Raw genomic sequence first — 6,632 nt, 5'->3', positions numbered from 1 at the left:
TCCACATTGTTTCTCTAACCCATGGAGTAAGAAGGGCTAAGAAGTCACTAGATTGTCCACCCTCTACCAAGATACCAAATCAAAAGCAATATTGCTGTTATGGCTTCTTAGATACACCATCATTTAGCCAGAGGGATGGGATGGGGAGGGAGGTAGGAGGGGGGTTCAAGATGGGGAACACATGTACACCTGGTGCAGATTCATGTCAATGTATGGCAAAAGCAATACAATAATGTAAAGTAATTAGCCTCCAATTAAAATAAATAAATTAAAAAAAATAAAAGTGGACATTTAGTTTCCAAATACATGGTATATTGTTTCAAATATCTTTAATATTAATTTTTCATTTTGATACTAATTTCTCATTTAAATGCTCTCTTCTCTGCAATCAGCCTCTGTGTTTTTTGTCTAAGTTTATTGAGGCTTTCGCTGCCTAAGTTGAAGATCTCTCTTGATAAATGTCACATTGCACTTGAAAATATGTGGGTCATTTTCAAATATCTTTTCACATTGATTTCTAACATAATTCCACAGTGATAAGAGAACAGAGAGACTCTGTATGATTTCAATACCTTTAGACCATGAAATCTTTGTACCTTTTTTTTTTTTTATGTCCCTGGATATGTTCCAGTGTCTCCTAGTTTACAGTCTGTGGGAACTTGAATAGAGTTTGTATCCTACTATTGTGTGAAAATTGTATAAATCTTAGTTATGTTGAATTGGTTCACAGAGCTTTTCAGGTCTACTATATCCTTCTACTTCTCTGTATATTCATCCTGTTGATTTTTGAGAGTTTGATATTGAAACTCCAACTAAAAATCTAAATTTATCTACTTCAAAATTATTGTAATCTATATAGTGGGACGATGTGTAACCTTGTTCTGTATTTTCCAAGTCTCCTGCAAATGTGTTATCATACTGTCTTAATTTAAAAAATAAAAATTAAAAAAGCAATATCACATGCCTGTGGAAATATCAGAAATTTCATGCCACTGAAAAACTATATTTTAAAAGATGCAGAGGTAGTGATTGGTATCTTATTCTGATTCCAATTTTAGCCGTGTAAGAGATGGATGGACTTGGAGTGTGACTCTGGAGTATCATAAATATAATCAGGTGGTAACTCCACAGCCGTTGCCATCCCAGATGTGGCCTCTTTCCTGAAGCAAATCAATACTTTTTTCCTAGATTCCAGGAAGCAGAGAACACTAAAAGCAGTTTGATTTTCCTGACATAGAAAATTCTATACATTTCCTGTCCTGTCCAGAGATCTAGCATATCTCCAAGTCGGAGCTCCAGTTTAGTCTTTGGAGATTTTAACCACACCACCATCCAGTGGGAATTATGCCAGTCCACTGTTGATGACATCCTGCTGATAGGACCTAAAGGAGAGGAAGGAGCAATGCCCTCTAGATACCTTGGAAACATTTTTGAGGTTCTAGAGGCTTTGAGTTAAATCCTTTGAAGTTACAGGAGCCTGCTACCTCTGTGTAATTTCTAGAGGGTCAGTGGCTTGAGACACATCAAGATAGTTCCTCCAGTGTGGACTGTGATAGAATGTCCTCAATGATAGTTCCTCCTTTCATCTTCTACCAGTAATGAGGCACAACACTTGGTCTGCCAATTTGGATTCTGAAGATAAACTTTTCCACCTTTGGGTGTTCTGCTCCAGCTCATTTTGTAGGTGACAAGAAAAATAGCCAGTACCAAATAGGGCCCAGAGCAAATGACGGCTCTCTGATTGTCCCACACTGCAATTCAAGCAGTCCTGCCACCAAACCCTTATGACCCAGAAAATCCAATGGTGCTTGAAGTATTTGTAACAGATCATGATGCCATATGGGAGTCTGCAGTAATCCTTGATAAGATAATCAAATCAGTGGACCCTTCAAATCAGTTGAAGCAAATCCAATCCATGTCTCCACAAGCAAGTAGCTATTGTCTTTTTTGAGAGACTGCACCTAGCTTGCTACTGGCCCTGGTAGAGACTGACCTTGAGAAACCAGATGGCCATGTGACCTGAACTGCCTTTCATGCACTGGATGTTGACTAATACACTAAGCCATAAAGTCTCATGTCGTAAGCAGAGCTCTATCATCAAAGGGAAATGGTATATGCAACATTGGGCTTTTTTATTCCTCCCTGCTGCCACCTGTTCCACAACTCACACAGAGGGGTCCACTGGGAGTTTCTTATAACCTGGTGACTGGGGAGAAAGACTGTAGTCTAATGAAGGGTTCTACGGAATGTGCTGGAACCACATGGAAATGAACTGCTGCGATACTATAGTCCCGATGAGATGCGGCCCTGGAGTACAGTGGGGAAAGCGAAATCCTCACAGTGAGAAGAACATTGGTAAACTTACTGTCTGCCCATTTTCCCCAAAAGTACAGAGGACTGATGTGGGGGTTTACACTCATATATGGGGCTGTGGTTGATGATTGTGAGATGGAATAAGACTGGCAGACTGGTGATAAGATCTGTGGAGGAGGTGTGTGGATGGAGCTCTCTGAATGGGCCCAGAATCTGAGAATAGTTGTGTCTCATGTGAACACTCACTAAAGGGTCACTACTGTGAAGGAAGTTCTTAATGATTAGGTGAATTATAGGGAGCTCTCTGTGCACGCCAACCAGGCTATTTCCTAGGGCTTGAATCAACACTGCATCGAACACTCTTGTACAGATATCCTTTGACACATGCTCAAGAGATTCTCTAGGACCGTGCTTTTCAAATTTTTTTGACAGGGACCCCAGAAAGAAATATATTGTGCCTTAAAACACAAGTATGCATACACATACTTATACAGACACACCCATGTACATGTAAATGAAATTTTCATAAAGCAATTCCTACCCTTACTACTGGCAATGCAATCTGACATTTTCTATTCTGTTTACTTTTAGTTCACTTGTTTAATGGTAGTCACAACCCACTAAATTAATTTCACAATATAGTTACTAAAGTTTCATAGTGAGTATTTTGAAAAAGCTTTGCTCTATGATACACAACTAAAAGTGGAATTCGCTGGATCATAGATTATGGGTATCTTTGACTTTACTCAGTTATTCTAAATAACTATCTAAATTCTACTCTCTACAGTGATTGCGTCTTTGCTCCATATTCTTATGAACACTCAGTATTGTCTAAATCTCGAAGTTTTGCCTATCTTTTCAGTGAGAAATGGTCTATGAAGGAGAGTAGAAAAGCAGTAGAGTAGCAGGAGGTGGATGGGGAGTCAAGCAAGGGTTTTTTCCCCCTTCTTTTTAAGATGGGATCTACTAGAACATGCTTAAATACTCATGTTAGTGACCCAGAGGAGATGGGCACATTACTGATTCTGAAAAGGGTGTGTTTGTGAGGCAGGGGTTGGAGTCATATGTTCAAAGTGTTTGAAAAGTCGGGGGATGATGGGATCCAAAGGACAAGTGAAGGGACAGGAGGAGAGACATTTTCTCCCTTGTAACAGGAGGAAGAGGCTGGGTTCAGAACTAACGTAGGTTTAAAGATCTGTTGTGGGAGGATGAGGCTTTTGTTTCAAAGCAGACACGGTGCCTGTGCTCAAGGAGCTTCCCAGTCCAGCAGGAAAACAGAGTAAGCAATTAGAAGTTATACATGCCGAAAGGCAACATGGTGCTGTGGTAGGATTCAATGACGGATTTGATGTAGTCTCGTGGGTCCATAGAAGGCTCTCTAAGGAAATGCCATTTTAGCCGAGACCCGAATGATGAGGAAGAGTTACTGAGGCAAAGATTGGGGAAAAAGTATACTAGGCTGAGGGAATTATATACATTCTATAACATGATATTATAATAATGTTTTGTATACTATACAATTATGCATTATATAATATATAGCACATAGAATATATAATTATATAATAAATATTATGGGCTTCCCAAGTGGCACAGTGGTCAAGAATCCACCTGCTGACACAGGAGACGCAAGAGACCTGGGTTCGATCCCTGGGTCGTGAAGATCCCCTGGAGTAGGCAATGGCAACCCGCTCCAGTATTCTTGTCTGAAAAATCCCACGGACAGAGGAGCCTGGTGGACTACAGTCCATGGGGTTGCAAAGAGTTAGACATGACTGAGCATGCTGTACACAATAAATACTATATATGTGTGTGTGTGTTTGTATATATATATATAAATATATATATATATATATATATATATATATATAATGAAATAGACATGAAATAGAGCTTAAAGTGGCTGCAAAAGTTAAAGAAGGCCAGTAATGCCACTCTGGAGATTGAGGAGGACCAAGTCTGAGAGCAAGCTGGAGAGGCAGGCAAGGATCACATCCCTTAAGGTCTTATGGTCCCTGTAAGGAGTTTGGACTTTAACTCCAAGTTATGTGGGAAATCGTTACAGAATATTAAGGAAGAGGATGGACTTGATCAGATGTGCTTCTTTAAAGACATCATGATTGCTGGTTTTAGGGATCATACTGGAGATGGGCCAGAGGAGATGTGGTAAGAACCATTTTTCAGTAGTTCGGGCAATAGATGCTGCTGGGTTGGACTGGACTGGTGACAGCTGATACGAAACGATTGGGGAGATATTTATGAGATAGAATTGACAGTATTTGGTGAAAGAATGTTGGTGTGTGTGGCGGGGATGGGGGATGGCAGGGCAGGGAGATTTAAGGGAACCCCATGTTTTTCGACTTAGACTACTGGGTGGATGGCGGAGAAGGCAATGGCACCCCACTCCAGTACTCTTGCCTGGAAAATCCCACGGATGGAGGAGCCTGGTCGGCTGCAATCCATGGGGTCGCTAAGAGTCAGACACGACTGAGCGACTTCACGTTCACTTTTCACTTTCATGCTTTGGAGAAGGAAATGGCAACCCACTCCAGTGTTCTTGCCTGGAGAATCCCAGGGACAGGGGAGCCTGGTGGGCTTCCGTCTATGGGGTAGCACACAGTCGGACACGACTGAAGCGACTTAGCAGCAGCAGCAGCAGCACTGGGTGGATGGTGTAAAAGTTACTAAAGTGAAAGAGACTGAAAGAATCAAGTTCAGTGGAGAGGATCCTGAGTTCACTTATGATGTTCATTTTGAGGTGTGTGCAATAAATGTGTCACGGTTAGTCATTCTTTTGGCTGCTGGTACCAATGCAGATGCCAACAGAATACCCAATTAGGGGTAGTTTAAACAAATGGGCCTTAAACTTTCATAAAACAAAAGGTCTAGACGAGGGTGGCTGTTGGAGCTGGTTCTGTGATTTAAAATGTCAATGCCGACATCTCCATAATTCTCTTGGCTTTTCCCCTCATGGTCACAAATGCTGTTCAAATGCATTCAAGTCCAAGGCAAGAAGAAGAGAAAAGCAGGAAAAAGTTTTCTTCCTGTGAGGCCATGTCATTTGGTTCAGAAAGGGAAACTTCTCCCTAGCAGAATTCCTCTTGTAGCACATTAGCCTCCCTTGCATGCCCACCCTTAGGCTAATCAATAACTAAGAGCACTCATTTAGAACAGTTCTTATTTCCTCCTTGAAATCAGGGGATCTATGCATGGGAAAGGTGGGGCAGGAAATTGTTGTTGGATAGGCCAAGGACAGTGATTGCCACAACATAGAAGGGGAAGAGATGTCAAGGACTCTTTTGGTTACATGGATTTAGAGAACAAAAGGGAAGTCCAGACTTGAACTATGGAATTATGCTGTCAGCTGCCAGGGGAAAGCACGGTGGCATACTGTCAAGCCACAGAATTTCACACCTCCAGTGTCTACTAAACTTGGAACCCAGAAGAAAGACTGCAAAAATCAGCAAAAATACCACATCAAGTCAAAACAAGGAAGGAAACTAACCTCTTGCCATAAATTTGAACAGTGGTAGAGTCTAGACCCTTCAAGTCTGTTCACAACCACCACTATTCTCACCATTCCTTAAGCTACAGTTACATGGACAATAAGGTATCTTACAGTATAGTCCTTAGAAGAGGGCAAAAATTTTCAAATCAGGTGAGTATATTCATCCATCCCATATCAGAGAAAACAGTGGACTGCACACAGTTTTCCTTTTAAATATAAGCAAGATGAAGAGAAAGGCAATTAAAGTAAACAGGAACATATTATGCAAAGATAGGTTTAAAACTTGGCTTGAAGGAAAACACAACCCAACACACAGAAGAAAATTTCCCACTGGTGCATCATCTTATAAAAGACCATAATAAGTAGCATTTTCTCATGCATTTGGAGATGCCTGAAAAAATGTTCTTATGAACAACCTGGATAGTGTATTAAAAAGCAGAGACATTATTTTGCCAACAAAGGTCCGTCTAGTCAAGGCTATGTTTCTCCAGTGGTCATGTATGGATGTGAGAGTTGGACTGTGAAGAAAGCTGATCGCTGAAGAATTGATGCTTTTGAACTGTGGTGCTGGAGAAGACTCTTGAGAGTCCCTTGGACTGCAAGGAGATCCAACCAGTCCATCCTAAAGGAGATCAATCCTGGGTGTTCATTGGAAGGACTGATGCTAAAGCTGAAACTCCAATACTTTGGCCACCTCATGCGATGAGTTGACTCCCTGGAAAAGACTCTGATGCTGGGAGGGATTGAGGGGGGGGAGGAGAAGGGGACGACAGAGAATGAAATGGCTGGATGGCATCACCGACTCGATGGA

Source organism: Moschus berezovskii, chromosome X (assembly GCF_049115385.1).
Source record: "Moschus berezovskii isolate FMDL1 chromosome X, NW_MosBer_1.0, whole genome shotgun sequence".
Taxonomy (NCBI): Eukaryota; Metazoa; Chordata; class Mammalia; order Artiodactyla; family Moschidae; genus Moschus; species Moschus berezovskii.
This window is presented reverse-complemented; position numbering follows the sequence as displayed.